Consider the following 15,104-nt stretch of genomic DNA (forward strand, 5'->3'; position numbering starts at 1 on the left):
TGCCACTACCCCCCCCCCAACTCTGACACCTCCCAGGAGCCTGGCTGCTGCTCTTACCTGGGTGTTCCTGGGGAAGATCAGAGAGAGCGAGCAGAGAGCGGGAGAGTGAGCAGAATCCCTCCAAAAGCCCCCCAGGGTGTGGGTTTCAGCCACCCTGGAGAGGGCCTGGCCTCCTAGGGCTGCCCGAGTGCCGCTGGGTGTCTCACCCTGTCCCATTCACAGCCCTGGCCAGGCGCCATCGTGAGCCCTCCCTCTTCAATGCAAGAGCTATACAGGGAAGCCCCAGGGTCAAGAGGAATTCCCAACCTCCAATTGTGGAACGGGCCACTGCTGTACCCCTGTGGGACCCCTCTCCTTAGGGAGCCCTGCAAAAGGACGCTGGAACTTTCTCCTGTCAGTCTTGGTTCTCTGCTGTCAGAGGCAGGGGGCCAGGAACCAGATCTTGGCCCCGCTCCTACAGCTGTGTGCCTTCGGGTCCATTGGCTTACCTCCTCCATGCTGCCCGCTGCCCGCAGCCTGGGGCTTTCTTATCTGCACAACAGAAGCAATACTAATAACTTAATGTCCGTGGTTAACATTGGTAGATAAGGCTCTGGCCAGGTGCTCGGCTTTGCTGGAACAAATCTGCTCCGCATCCCACCCTGCCTGCCTCAATCTTTGGCACCCAGAATCCACACTGGGAACCTAGGACTCCTGGGAAAGCGGTGCCAGGAAGCTGTTCAGATTACCAGAACCCAGCATGCCTGACACCTGTTGTTGGGTTTGAGTGGACATCACCACCGTTAATTTTTTATTTTAAAGCAACAGGTCACCCAGGCTATGGATGAGACGTCACGACATCCGCTCCGCCAAGCAGGGAGCTGTCTTGCTTCTCTGGTTGGCTTCTGAGCGCGATCATGCCGGAGTGACTGCGAGCACAGTAGATATTTAAGCACACTTCTTGTGGTTGCCTTCAGGGATCCCAGTGTTCCAGGAGCCAGGGAGCAACAAGCCAGCCCTTGCCAAAGTGTGCCGGCTTCCAGAGATGGTGTTTATGCCAGCGCCGGGAGTCCGCCGGATACTGGCGACGGAGAGGTAGCAGAATGCCGTGTCTGTTGACTGTCTAGGAAACAACCCCTTGAATCGGGACAAACAGAAAGCAAAGGTAAGTAAAGCTTCCTCTGGGCAGAAGGCACTTGGCACGCTTCTTGCATGTCTGCTAAGCTCCAGGCGCTGGGCTGGGAACTTCGCATAGATTGAGCCTTTTAATCCTTACCACAGCCAGAGCAGGGACGATTATGGTCACCAAGAAAGAACGGCGCTGAGAGGTTAAGTGCCACTCTCGGAGTCCCGCAGCTCCTGGGGCGGGCATTGAGAGAGGAAGGCAGCCCTGCACCGCCACAGCCACACACACACACACACACACACAGACTCCGGAAGGAAGTCCTGGCCACCTGCCATGTCTCCCAGTGGCAGCAGGGGGGCCCAGATGAACTGAGTGGCCTTTCTGACCTCGGGAGCTGCTGGCTGGGCGGGGGAACCGAGTCTCCGCAAGGACAGGTGACAGCTCAGGAGACAAGGGGTCTGCAGAGGACTGGAAGAGTTCAGAGGAAGACAGGCGGGAGCAGAGGTGACAGGAGCGCCCCCTGATGAGGTCAGCCTCTCTGACAGCAGAGGCCACCAGGCACACAAGGCCAGGGTTGGGGAGGGGGTGGGGGGAGCAGCTTCAGGCAGGTGGAGCAGAGCCCCAAGCAGCCTGACCAGGACTGGGCGTGCGGCAGCCTCCCAAGATCTCACAGCTGAGTCGCAAGTCTGCACCTTGGGTCCCCTTGCCCTTGCTGCCACTTTGGGGGCAATCCACACATGGCACACTTGCTGGCAGACCCCAGGAGGAAGCAGTATAGACGGGCACAACCAGATGGGTGATGAGCTGTGGTTTAAACCCACCCGGGAAGCTGCTAGGTTTAAAGGCAAATATTATAGAAATGCCACTGGAAAGATGTGTGTGTGTGTGTGTGTGTGTGTGTGATTTAAGATCTACAAGAGGGGGATTGGTGGAGACTTAGCAGAGGGGTGGCGTGTCAGTGGGGGCAAGGAGTGGAGGAGATGGTCAGTGTGGGTGGCTGGTCCTCACAGCAGGGGGCGGATTGAGGAAGGGGAACGCAGAGCTCCTGCAGGGGCCCCTGAGCTGCTTCCCGTTGACTTTATTCTGACGGTGGTGTAGACCAGACGTGTCCGACAAAGGGCAAGCGTTGGAAACTTAACCCCGAATGCATCATTGCTGGCAGGGGAGGCCGACCTCCCAAGACAGCCCTGCCCTCGTGGAGAGATCGGTGCTGTGACTGACGGAGCAGACCGGCTGTGCAAGCAAGCTCAGCGGCCTCTTGCTCTCTTGTTCTCTCACACGGGCTCCCTTGCCCTTCTGCCTTCTGCCATGGCTGATGCAACAAGAAAGCCTGCACCAGAGCCAGATCCCTAAACCTGTTCAGGCTCCAGAACTGCGAAAGAAGAAGTTCTCTTTACCAGCTCCCCAGTCTGTGGTGCTCTGTTAGAGAACACAGAACGGACTGAGACGGAGGGCCTCGGGGCGGGGAGACGGAGCACCTGCTAAAGGATTTGGGAACAGCCTGGACAGTGATGGGTCTGTCTGGGAGGCTAGGACTTACCTGCCTGCGTCAGCCTGGCACAGCTGAGTTCTCACGTGTTGAGCTGAGCTGAGCTTTGGAGGATGGATTAGAAAGAACAGGGAAATCTTCCATCCAGATCCCTACCTGCATACTCTTCATTGCAGGTGGAGATTAATGGTTGTCACCCTCCACGGAGACAACCAACCCCAGTGGTCACCAAGGTCTCAACATCATCTCAGGTTGACCTTTGCTTGCTGCTTTGACCTTCCCTGCTACATATCAAATGTGCATATTCAAAGAACCCTTTCTTGCTCCTGCTTTATAAGTGAGTCGGTAACAAACTGCTGGTAAGAAGCCCGCGTGTCTGTCTCCTAAGCCTTACAGAACTTGGCTTCAGAGTCTCCGGCTGCTGTCATACTCACTGTCTTCTAGGCTGGTCTCCCAAACCAAGTCCCATGCTGAGAGCTTCCAGAATGAATGAGTGCTTGGCTGCCCACAATTGTGCACCATAGACAACAGCAACGTGACATATGTACAATGCTAAGAAGCTATTAGCAAGTGTAACATCAGGGACCACAACATGAACTTGGATACGAAATACAGCAACCACAGGAGCTCATATGGCCCAAGAAAGGCGAGAGTCCCCCAGCATTTGAACCACTCAATTCCAACTCGGACAGGACCTTCTGGCTCTCCTTGCCATTTGCTTCTCTTTGCATTTTGGCTTCATTCCGGCCAAAAGGCAGGTGAACTTTTTCCCCAGGAGGGAAGCAACACTGCCACCAGGGGCTTCTAGGTTCTTCCCCGTCTTCCAAAAGGAACACCTCTTCCTCAGCCGCTGTGTTTCAGGTGAATCTCAGGGAAGGGCCCTGGTTGCCTAGGCTGGGCCAGGTGTGTTCCCTCTGGGTACAATGCAGAGAGGTGGAGGGATGGAGGGGGTGGCAGCCCCGATTCAGACCCCAAGGCTGCTGTCACAGGACCAAGGCACCTCTATCCAAGACAGGGACGAGGTGGAGCAACCGGGACTCATTCTGAGCCAGGAAGGTAGCTGAAGGGTATGAGAGACCTAGCAGGGTTCCGTCATTCTCCTGGGTGGTTTTGCTTGAATTTCTGGGTCCCTGCCTCCAGCGGTCTCTGATTCCTGGTGGGCAAATGTATAACAAAATACCTGAGACACCAACTTATGGAAGATGGAGGTGTTTTTTAACTCGTGTTTTTAGAGGTTCACAGTCCAAGATCTAGAGGGCCACCTGGCAGGGCTGGAGAATGGCAATGGTGGAGCTTGCGTGCAAGGAAGGGGCCGTGGCGAGCCAGGGAGCAGAGAGGCAGAGACACACGGGCCGTTCAGGTCTGCACCGTCTCTCCCTATAAAGCAGCCATGATTCCAGCATTCCAGCAACCTCATCCATGCAATCAGTCCCTAAAGGCCCCACCTTCCGATGCCGTAACTGGATGAAGTCGGCATGCTGAATCCATTTACCGTTAATGCGAGACTTTAAGAACCAAGCCTTTTGCATGTGGGCCTCTGGAAAACACCCAAACTTACATGCAAACCATAGCACCAGGAGTCCCCGCTTACCCCTCCAGCCCCTGAGTGGCTCTCCACTCCCTCCCTGCAACGCCCCCTGCTGGATGCCCTGCAGTCATGGATTGTCTGCAGTTAAAAATCCAGCCTTTCCATCCAGTGAGCATTGCGTCGGGCAGGCACAGCCACAGAAATGGCCTATCATTCTTGCCAGTCAAAGAATTATGGATGCCGGCGCCGCGGCTCACTAGGCTAATCCTCTGCCTTGCGGCGCTGGCACACCGGGTTCTAGTCCCGGTCAGGGCGCCGGATTCTGTCCCGGTTGCCCCTCTTCCAGGCCAGCTCTCTGCTGTGGTCAGGGAGTGCAGTGGAGGATGGCCCAAGTGCTTGGGCCCTGCACCCCATGGGAGACCAGGATAAGTACCTGGCTCCTGCCATCGGATCAGTGCGCAGCACGCCGGCCGCGGCAGCCATTGGAGGGTGAACCAACGGCAAAGGAAGACCTTTCTCTCTATCTCTCTCTCTCACTGTCCACTCTGCCTGTCAAAAAAAAAAAAAAAAAAAAAAAAAGAATTATGGAAACCTGCACCGGAGAAGGGAAAAGTGGAATGAGATCAGATTAGATTAGATTCCATCATTCACCAGACATCATAGACATATCCCCTAGGGACTGTGATTTTGACGTCCGCGTCTAAGAATAAGCGACAGAGCAGGTCATTGCTGTCCCTAGCGGTTCAACCTGGCTGTGAGCAAGCCTGCTTTTTGAGACAGGGGCCTTGTGGAGGGTGGAACGCTGATTCAGTTTAGGACTGGTACGATTGTTTCTGTGCATTCTGCATTCCGCTGTTGATACAACCAGAGCTGCCCTGCTGGTTGCAATTGTTTTAAATCCTCTGGCACCATTGATCCCTAATTGACCCCAGATTCCTGCGCACCAGGAGCCAGCCCTGACTTGTTTAGCGCTGGCCTCTGCAGCCAGTGCTTGTCCATGTCACGTCCCTGAGCTCTGCTAAGCTCAGCCACTAAGGCGCCCTCCGATCATGAGTCACCAATGCCCCTGGCCAGCGGCCTGCACAACAGGGCATCGCTGTAGCTGAAATATGCATTTTTTTCTTAGGGTGCTACTTAACACAGACACCTGAACATTCTGGCTCTCTGGTCAGGCGATCTCCCTCTGCCTCTGACTATCGGAGAGCTGCCTAGGCTGGTTCTGACCCAGATGCACACTGTCCTTTTGCCCCCGGGGTACCCCTGCCCAGGCTGTTGCCTGGAAAGTCTCGCGTGGGCAAGTGAGTGGGAGCTCAGTGTGTGTGCAATTGGTCCTGCATCCCTGATGATGGATGAGCCCAGGTTCATGTTCATGAACAGAGGAGAATGAGCGAGTGAGTGCACCCAGAAATCACCCCCTGCATGTGAAGAGCAGGTGGGAGCCTCCTCTGGTCCCCACTGGCTCTGTTAGCACGGGCTGGGGGCTTGGGAGCTACATCCGGTGTGAGACTACAAGTGGCAGTTTGGTCAAAGGTACCTTGACCGCCTGAAGGAGACTGCATTTAAGGCGTGCACTAAAACAACAGGGAGCTTTGAGGCCAGTGGTTTATTGGGTGTTTCCAATAAAGATGTGGAGCCCAAGGACTCCCTGGGGAGCCCAGAACAAATCACACAGCGCATTCATCTGGCCACTTCTTAGCTCTTAGGCAGATCTAAGGCAGACTGGGGGTGGGGGGAGGGGAGTGGGCGGAGCCTGTGCCCTCCAAGAATCCTTCTGGCCTGCCCCTGGAATCAGAGCTGCATGACAGGACGCAGGTGGAGGAGGAAGAGCCGGGCAAGCCTGGGAGGACCATCGGACACTCAATCCGGACTGGCTCCCCGGCTGTAGACAAAGGCACGCCTTCCTCTTACACCACGAACCTGGAATGCGCCTTGAGATGACAGCTGCAGGCCGAGTCAACAGCCGAGTGATGGAAACCAGGCCCCGGCGCTGCACCCGGCGTCCAGGCTGCAGGCAGGGTGGCGTAATGAGATCCAGAAGCCCTGCCTGGCTCTCGAAGGGGCCCCTGGAGGCGGGGGTGGGCACCGTTCCCTGGCCTCCTTGCCCAGCGTGGAGACTCAGCACCCCAGCCGCTGACCCCAGTGTCCCACCGGTGTGTGCCAAGGTCAGCCTGATCCACACAAGTGGACGCCTTGCCGGGGCAACAGGAAGGGAGTGTGCAGGGGTCAGAGCACCGGAACAGACCAGTGTTTTCCCAGGACCTGCCCTCACTGAGCCTCCTCCTCTCGTTATGATACTAAGTGCATCTGCAAAACGCACACCGAGTTTGCTGTCTGTGCACTTGGTGGACATAAGGCTTTTTCTTTTGTAAAATATTTATTTGAAAGGCAGAGTTGCAGAGAAAGAGGGAGACACAGAGAGAAAGAGAGGTCTTCCATGTGCTGGTTCACTCCCCCAGTGGTCACAATGGCCCAGGCTGGGCTATGCTGAAGCCAGGAGCCAGGAGTTTCTTTTGCATATCCCACATGGGTGCAGGAGCCCAAGGACTTGGGCCATCTTCTACTGCTTTTCCAGGCACATTAGCAAGGAGCTGGAAGGGAAGTAGAGCAGCCGGGACTCATATGGGATGCCAGTGTCACAGGCAGTGGCTTTGCCGGCTACACCACAGTGTCAGCCCAGAGACAATGCCTTTTGCATATACCTTGAGGCTCTGAGATAATGCACCCACGATTATATAAGCTCTAGATATAAAATGAGCGGGATTGAGTCCTGCGTCTACAGCACGCTCACACACAGCTCCACGTACCCGCCTAGAACACAAGCTCCTATTTTTAGATTAAAATTTGGGGTCCTAGTTAAGAATTTCCCCTATAAGTTCTTCAACAAGTTCATAGGAAGTGCATATGCTGCAAAAACTATGCATGGAGGGGCCAGTGATGCAGCGTAGTGGGTAAAACTGCAGCCTGCAATGCCAGCATCCCGTATGGGCATCGGTTCGAGTCCCGGCTGCTCCACTTCTAATCCAGCTTTCTGCTATGGCCTTGGAAAACAGTGGAAGGTGGCCCAAGTCCTTGGGCCCCTGCATCCGTGTGGGAGACCTGGAAGAAGCTCCTGGCTCCTGGCTTCCGATCAGCACAGCTCCAGCCATTGAGGCCAATTGGGGAGTGAACCAGTGGATGAAAGATCTCTCTGCCTCTCCTGCTCTCTCTGTGTAACTCTGACTTTCAAATAAATAAATAAATAAATCTTTTTAAAAAATAGTTACAAAATATCTGACAAAGAACTTATAAAAAAACTATGCATGGATTTCACATAGTTTTTAACACCAAAATATTTTCATTTCTCTCTCAGTTCTGTTTGTTCATGAAACACCCTTGTGTTCACTGAGGACCTGAAAGCAAGGCCCTGTGACAGCATGCAGAGCCACCTTGGCTGCCACCAGGGCCACCTGGGTGATGGGAAGTTTTGGGGTTCAGCCTTGATGAGCTCCGCCTGTCAATGCTCTTGGGTCAGGGTCAGGGTCACTCACCAGTGGCCCCCAGAGTGGAGGGACTCCGGTGGCAACACTCAGGTCCTTGCAAAGGCGAGGGGGAGAAAATGGCGTAGCAGAGAAGTGGAGACAGAGCACTTGTTCTGGTCTCCCGGGACCACAGACAGGACCTGCCCTTTTTCCTTAGCTGCCTGCTCACTCGCCTCTGGAGAGGGGAACATGCCCAGGATCTAGATCTCTACCATTGCATGTGGTGGGTGAGACAGCGACGCCCCAGGTTAGGCCTGGCTGCACTGCAGCATTGGGGTTTGCTTCCCTGTCTGCAGTAGACCCCTGCAGACATGGTTCTGGACCACTGTGGTCCTCCTTGGAGGAGTACCTCACATGCCAACAAGTCAGCTGCCCAATCCCTTCCTCACAAACAGAATCCTGTGCTCTCCTCCCTGCCCTCTGGCTTCTCCAGAAAGAATGCATTCCAGAATGTACCAGAATGTTCCAGAATTTTCTGAGAGTTCTGGAATGCCTGTACCTTCCTAGTAGGTCAGCAGGCTCTGTGCTCCATAGCACTGACACAGAGCCTCCCACCTCCAGGCTCTTCCTCCACAGGAGCTGGGCTGGAGCTGAGGGGCTGGGTGCTTTTCTGTCTCTGTGACTGTCAGTTCTCGAGAGCTCCTGCTGCACAGAATGTTCTCACCCTGCTGTACCGCCTGCCCCTTAATTGCCAGTCACAGGCCACCATGCATGGCAGGGGTAGGAGAGCCCCCCCCCCCCCCGGAGCCTTGCAAGGATAGGTAGCAGTTCTAGGACTTCCCCGGCTGCTAAGGCAGGGGGCATGTTCCCCTTTAGGCCCTTGGCATGCTATATAAAAGCTCAAGAAAGCTTTTGCCACATTATCTTAGGACTGTTGAAATGCCTTCCCTTAGCAACTATCATTTGCTTCCTGTGTGAAAGCATTTAACACACGCTACCATCATGCACGTCATGACCTTGTCGTCAGTGGCAGACCACATACTCACCGAGGTCGTATCTCGAGATTACATTGCCTAGAGATGCCATGGGCTTCTTGGTTTGTGAAAGTGCACGAACCATGGTCACAGGATCAAAAAGTCACCCGACACATTTCTCCGAGTGTGTCCCTCTTCAAGCAACACGCGGTCGCATTTATGATCCCACGCCTTGGGTGTCCCTTTTCCCCTAGAACAGGAAACTAAGGCTCAAAAGATGGACATGAACTTCAAGAACCCACGGCCAAGTGGGGCAGTCGAGCCTGGTGAGAGGGTGGGTGCCGGCTGTGTGGGGGAGGCAGAAGCACTCCTCCCCACAGGAAGTACTGGTAAGACAGGGAATCCCGTTCAGGGAAGCTCCATACACAGGGGATGAAAAGGGCTTTTCTTTCTCGCACGCTTTGAGAGAACACAGACAGTATTCCTGGTCTTCAGAGGGGCTCAGCGTTAACCTCTAGGCCAGAGCACAACCCTGATCATTAGAGGGTGTAGACAGAACTGCTGGATGGGCAGATTGGTCAAGTAATGGAGAAACATCCTTGAGTTTTTCTTCCTTTCTTTTTGTTTTTACATTTTATTTGTTTATTTGAGAGGCAGAGAGACAAAGAAAGAGAGCTCCCATTTGCAGACTGACTCCCTAAATGCCTGCAGTGGCTGGGGTGGGGCTGGGGCCACAGCTGGAAGCCAGGAACTCAACCCAGGTCTCCCACGTGAGTGGCAGGGATGCAAGTACTTGAGCCATGGCTGCTGCCTCCCAGGGTGCACGTTAGCAGGAAGCTGGAGTCTGGAGCGGAGATGTGGGCCAAATGTCCCCGGCCATGGGCCCTTTCCATAAATCCAAGAAACCTGAGGCTAGTTAACCTAGCAAACAGTATTTAAGGGTCTGTTGGAGTTATAATGCCCAACTGATTCCCCCTGAGAAAGTTCCAAGGCCCACATCCTCCCAGAACAGAACCTAAGATCTGAAGGTGGTGCCGCTGCCCTCCCCTCAGAAGAGCTTGGTCACCTCTCTCTGACCCTCTGCATATGCTGTGGCCCCTGCTTGGCCCAAACCACTCCTCTCCTCCCGAATGCCTCCCACTCTCCCTCCTGTCCTCCTCCTCCCTGGGGGCAAGACCGGCACCATCCCTCTGTGTGCCCTTCAGCCTGGGCACCCTGCCAGGCAGGAGCTGGTGACTATGTCTTTTCCTGGGTGCAGCACCCCACACCGTATTTGGCATGCAGATGCTCCAGCAAAGCTGGTTTGGAAGCAGAGCTGTTTAAGGCACTCTGGTACTAGAAATGCCCCAGCTTGAAAGACGAGCTGCTCCATGTTACAGCCCCAGGTGGTTCCAGGTTCCCAAACCCTGAGCTTCCTGACAGCTCCTAGCTGGGCTACTGGGTTCCTGGCTGCTGGGGAGGCTGCCTGCAGTTGCCATGGGAACCAGCCACTCACAAAGCATCCTTCTCTGGGGCCCCTGAACTCCACCCCTACTCCCTTCCGTGGCCTTCTCTGATGCTGCCATGGGAACCATCTAAGTGCCAGCATCTGCTCCAGCCCACCCGTCAGGGTGCCTGGGGCTGCAAGCTGGGGGGCTGGGCTGCTGGGGTGCTGAGCCACCCCACTTACAGCCACTTTCATGGAGAAACGCATCCAAGTTCCAAAGCAATCAGCTAGCAAATGAATAACTGGAGCGAAAACCATGAAACTCAGTGGCTTCATTTCAGGAGCCAGTTTATAGATAGATATAGATATAGATATAGATATAGATATAGATGATATAGATATAGATATAGATAGATATAGATGTATTTATTTGAAAGACATAGTTAGAGAGAGACAGGGAGAAACAGAGAAAGAGAGATCTTCCATCCACTGGTTTACTCCCCAGATGACTGTAATGACCAGAGCTGGGCCAGACTCAAGTCAGGAGACTGGAACTCCATCAGGGTCTCCCATGTGGGTGTCAGAGGCCCAAGTCCTTGGGCCATCCTCTGCTGTCTTCTCAGGTGCATTAGCAAGGAACTGGATCAGAAGTGGAGCAGCCAGGACTGGAACTGGGACTCATATGGGATGCCAGTGTCACAGGCAGTGGCCCCAAGAGACAATCCTGAGGAGGGAAAGAACCCAGAAGCTGGGGAGTGTGTTTCTGCATAGCATTGAAGATGCTGCTCGGAACACCTGCATCCCATACAGCGTGCCTGCGCTCCAGTGCCATCTCCAACCCCGATTCCCACTTCTTGCTAATTTAGAATCTGGGAGACCACAGGTGATGGCTCAAGTGCCTGGGTCCCTGCCACCCACATGGGAGACCTGGACTGAGTTCCTGGCTCCCTGGCCATTGCTGGCATTTGAGGAATGACCAGTGTATGGGAGTTCTCTCTCTCTCTCTCTCTCTCTTTCTGTTTCTTTCAAATAAGTAAAAATTTTAAAAAGAAATTTCAGAAGCAGACTACATGAGAAACATGGAAGAGAAGTCCATTACCCTCTGTCCTCGGGGCAACCTTGGGGTGGGGGCAAGGCCAATCCCAGGGAAGGGGTACTTGGGGGATGCCGGCAGACCTGCGGGGGGCAAGACCCAGCAGAGATCTTACCAATTGGCCTTGAGAGGCCGCCAGCGTAGGACTTCACAAATGAGCAAGCTGAGACTCAGAGAAGTTAACCAAAATCCATGCTCTGTTTTTAAAACAAGATTTTATTTTTATTTATTTGAAAGATAGAATGAGACACACAGAGAGAGAGAGAGAGAGAGAGAAATATTTCGTTCAATGGTTCACTCCCCAAATGGCCTTAACGACTGGGACTGGACCAGGATGAAGCCAGGAGCCCAGAACTCCATCAGGTCTCCCAAGTGGGTGGCAGGGGTCCAAGCCCTAGGATCATCTTCCTCTCTAATTTGGGATGCCGGCGTCCCAAGCAGCAGCTTAACCTGCCGCACCACAATGCAGCACCCCCGTCCCCCACCACCTTTTTTCCTCAAATCAACTTTCTTACCTTCTTCCTGGGGGCTTCGCCTGGGCTCTCCTGCAGCTGGGAGGGCCACATGGTTTGCCAGTGCAATGAGAGAAGAAATGACGTTGGCCACTGCCAGACCTGGTCTTAGAAATGCCCTACGCATGCTGCTGGCTCTCATCCTCTTCTGGCTGGAATGGCCGTGCCTCTGGGCAGCTTTGGAAGTGACCTAGGGAAGACGGCAGAGCCCCTGCCTGTCTGAGTTCCTGGGTGCCTGTGCTAAGGTAGGCCGCCTGTCGACCCCTCCCCCTGCCTAGCACCTCGACTTACGAACCATGGCCTCTGAATGAGAAGTAAACTCCTGGTGGAATCCCATGTGTGGCTGATCTATTGTTCGTACAGTCCGCCTTCCCCAGCTGACTCAGGAAAATGGTCTCTTCTAGCGTTCAGCCTCCCTGCACCGCACAGCTCCTATGTTGGCAGCAGTTCTGGGGCAACAGGTGGCCTGTGTGATACACAGGCTCAACACGGACAGGTCCAGAGCTGCCGGGATCAGAACTGTTCTGCTGACCGTGACAGCTGCTTCCTGCAGTCTGGAGGGCTCCCGAGAAGCTGGCTCCAAGACAGCACATGAATCCTTCACATTCACATTCCCAGGACGTTGCAGATTAGCTACATGGTGTCTGGTTCTTAGAAGCGGTTCTATAAGTACTCGTCACTGGCTGGGTGACTGGGTGGGCGGGTTGGGGGATGGGTGGATAATGGCTTCTACCAAAGGACAGGGGGGAAAGAAGGTGTCCTAAATATAGTGACAAGAGTCCAATTGAGACACTAGGTAACCAGTGTTAACAGTAGGTAACCAGAGGGCTGCTTACTCAGGCGACAGTGCTCTCTTGCTGCACACTGGCAAGTCCAGGTGGGTAGAGATCAGTAGGAGACCAGAAATCGGCAGGGCCAGGAGGCGGGAGAGTGTGGCCTAAGGGCCCTGCCGCTGGGAATTCTTCCCACCCCTTCCCAGCAGGGCTAAGGTTGTCACGTTAGCAAATGAAGGTCCAGGATGCCCTGTTAAATTTGAACTTCAGAAGAACAATGAATATCTGTCCTTACAATATTTGGGGCAATGTTATCCTAAAAGAAGTTGCAATGGGCATTTGGGCAGTAGATTGAGTCCCCACTTGGGACAGACACATTCACATGGGAGTGCCTGGTTCAAGGCCCACTTTGGCTCCCTACCCAGTCACCTGCCAATGTGTCACCCATATGGGCTGACCAGGGCATTTGGGGAGTGAACCAATAGATGGAAAATCTCTGTCTATCTCTGTTTCTCTGCCTTTCAAATAAAAATAAAATAAATAATTAATTAAAATTAATCAGGGACCTGAAATCCAAATTAACTGGATGCCCTGTGTTTGATCTGGCAACCCTGAGGCAGGTTGCCCTAAAAGTGATCTTGTGTGGACAAGTGGGAAGACACTGGTGTGAGCTGGTGCAGGGTTCCAGGGACTTGGATCCCCTTGTCAGGGGCAGTTGGCCTCTTCTGAATGGGCAGGAAGTGGAAGGCTTCCAGCAAGTTCACTTACTGCCTGGTGGAAAGTATTCTAAGTATGGAAAATGGCAAGTCTATAAATAGTGGTGTAAGTCAGAGCTGCTAAAAACAAAGACACCCTGTGGCCTTCTGTGCACTGGCTCCAGAAAGGAAATTCAGCCAACGTGGTGCCTGCTGGTTAAATGGGAAACATACGGCTCCATTCATAGCGGGGTTTATAGGCGGCGCACAGGGCCCCTTTCTGCTTTTAACCTTTGGAAAGTCTGTATGTGCTTTTTTCAAGATTCTTAAAAACAAGCCTCATTCACAGACTTCAAAATGTTTGTGACTGGGGTGTGCTTTGTAACGTTGCAGGGCAGGCCAGCACTTGGAACGTCCCCATCCCAAATCCGAGCACTTGTTTGAATCCTGGCTGTGCTGCTCCCAGTCCAGCTCCTCCTGGTGAGCCTGGAATGCAGCATATGATGGTCTCATCATCGGCCACTCCTGGGGGAGACCTGGATGGAGTTCAGGGCTCCTGCCTTCAGCTTGGCGTTTTTGGGGAGTGAACTAGCAGATGGAAGAGTTTCTCTCTCTCCCCCTCTTTCTCTCTCTCTGTGTCTTTCCCTCTCTCTCTGTCACTCTGTGTTTTCAGATAAACAAATGAACCTTTTTAAAAAAAAAGCTTGTGAAAAAATAGAACTTAATGATAAACTTGTTTTGGTACCAACATAATGTTGGAATCTCTGTATGGTTTTTTTCACCATATGCATTTTCCGTGTACTTCTTGAAGTATGGATTTCAAAATTTTGGACGCCAAAAGCAGCTAATGTTGTAGTTCCACCTCTCTTGAGCATTTTGAAGTCCTCTCATAAAGTTGTTGTCACTGTCAATAGCTGATAAGTGTACGCGTGCTGTCAGCATGGGGCTCTTTTTTTTTTTTTAAGATTTATTTTATTTGGGCCGGCGCCGCGGCTCACTAGGCTAATCCTCCACCTTCCGGCGCCGGCACACCGGGTTCTAGTCCCGGTCGGGGCGCCGGATTCTGTCCCGGTTGCCCCTCTTCCAGGCCAGCCCTCTGCTGTGGCCAGGGAGTGCAGTGGAGGATGGCCCAGGTGCTTGGGCCCTGCACCCCATGGGAGACCAGGAAAAGCACCTGGCTCCTGGCTCCTGCCATCGGATCAGCGCGGTGCGCCGGCTGCAGCGCGCCGGCCGCGGCGGCCATTGGAGGGTGAACCAACGGCAAAGGAAGACCTTTCTCTCTGTCTCTCTCTCTCTCACTGTCCACTCTGCCTGTCAAAAAAAAAAAAAAAAAGATTTATTTTATTTATTTGAAAGTCAGAGTTACACAGAGAGAAGGAGAGGCAGAGACAGAGAAAGGTCTTCCATCCACTGGTTCACTCCCCAGTTGGCCGCAATGGCTGGAGCTGTGCCGATCCAAAGCCAGGAGCCAGGAGCTTCTTCCAGGTCTCCCACACGGGTGCAGGGGCCCAAGGACTTGGACCATCTTCCGCTGCTTTCCCAGGCCACAGCAAAGAGCTGGACCGGAAATGGAGCAGCGGGACTCGAACCTGCGCCCACATGAGATGCCAACACTGCAGGCGGTGGCCCCACCCACCACACCCCAACACCGACCCCAGCACAGGGTTCCTAATCAGCCATGTGGGCTCCCTTTTGAGTCAACACTATTTTAGCCGCTTTTCTTGGCATTTTTAGAAGCCATGGAAGAGCATTCTAGAAGTTAAGGGAGTTTCGCCTCAGCCTTTCCTCCCACACAGAACTTCCATGCAAAGACCACTGCAGAGGGGGCGGCAGGGATAAGAGACCCCTGGCTGGGGAGGGCTGGCCAGTCACCCAGCAGCGTCTTGCTAGGAGGGCCAGTGATGCCCGTGTCAGTAGCGGGACGGAAAGCTGCCCCATCACGGCCGCCCCGGTATCTCACGGGTGTTATTTGTCACTGTCCCCTTAGGTACTGATTGCTAAGCTTCCCCTCTTTGGTCCTTGCCCCACCTGGCAGCACAGAGGTCTCATAA

General features: G+C 53.8%; 2 long non-coding RNA genes across 3 annotated transcripts in view; one reads left to right on the forward strand and one right to left on the reverse strand.

Moving 5' to 3' along the window:
- Window positions 1-756: 756 nt before the first annotated feature.
- On the reverse strand, window positions 757-12,181 carry LOC108178804 (uncharacterized). Of its 2 annotated transcripts, XR_007913687.2 has the most exons (3): window positions 11,589-12,181; window positions 8,627-8,804; window positions 757-1,116 (listed from the first exon to the last, which is right to left on the reverse strand). It is a non-coding gene; the product is annotated as an uncharacterized lncRNA (long non-coding RNA). The 2 variants fall into 2 exon arrangements; XR_011378858.1 differs by lacking the exons at window positions 8,627-8,804; window positions 11,589-12,181 and adding an exon at window positions 7,650-8,327.
- The window catches only part of LOC127487160 (uncharacterized), a 30,313-nt gene continuing 16,233 nt past the window's right edge, over window positions 1,025-15,104 (forward strand). The window contains exon 1 of the long non-coding RNA XR_007913689.2: window positions 1,025-1,144. This is a non-coding gene — a long non-coding RNA (uncharacterized lncRNA). The remainder of the gene's footprint in view (window positions 1,145-15,104) is intronic.

Source organism: Oryctolagus cuniculus, chromosome 9 (assembly GCF_964237555.1).
Source record: "Oryctolagus cuniculus chromosome 9, mOryCun1.1, whole genome shotgun sequence".
Classification (NCBI taxonomy): domain Eukaryota; kingdom Metazoa; phylum Chordata; class Mammalia; order Lagomorpha; family Leporidae; genus Oryctolagus; species Oryctolagus cuniculus.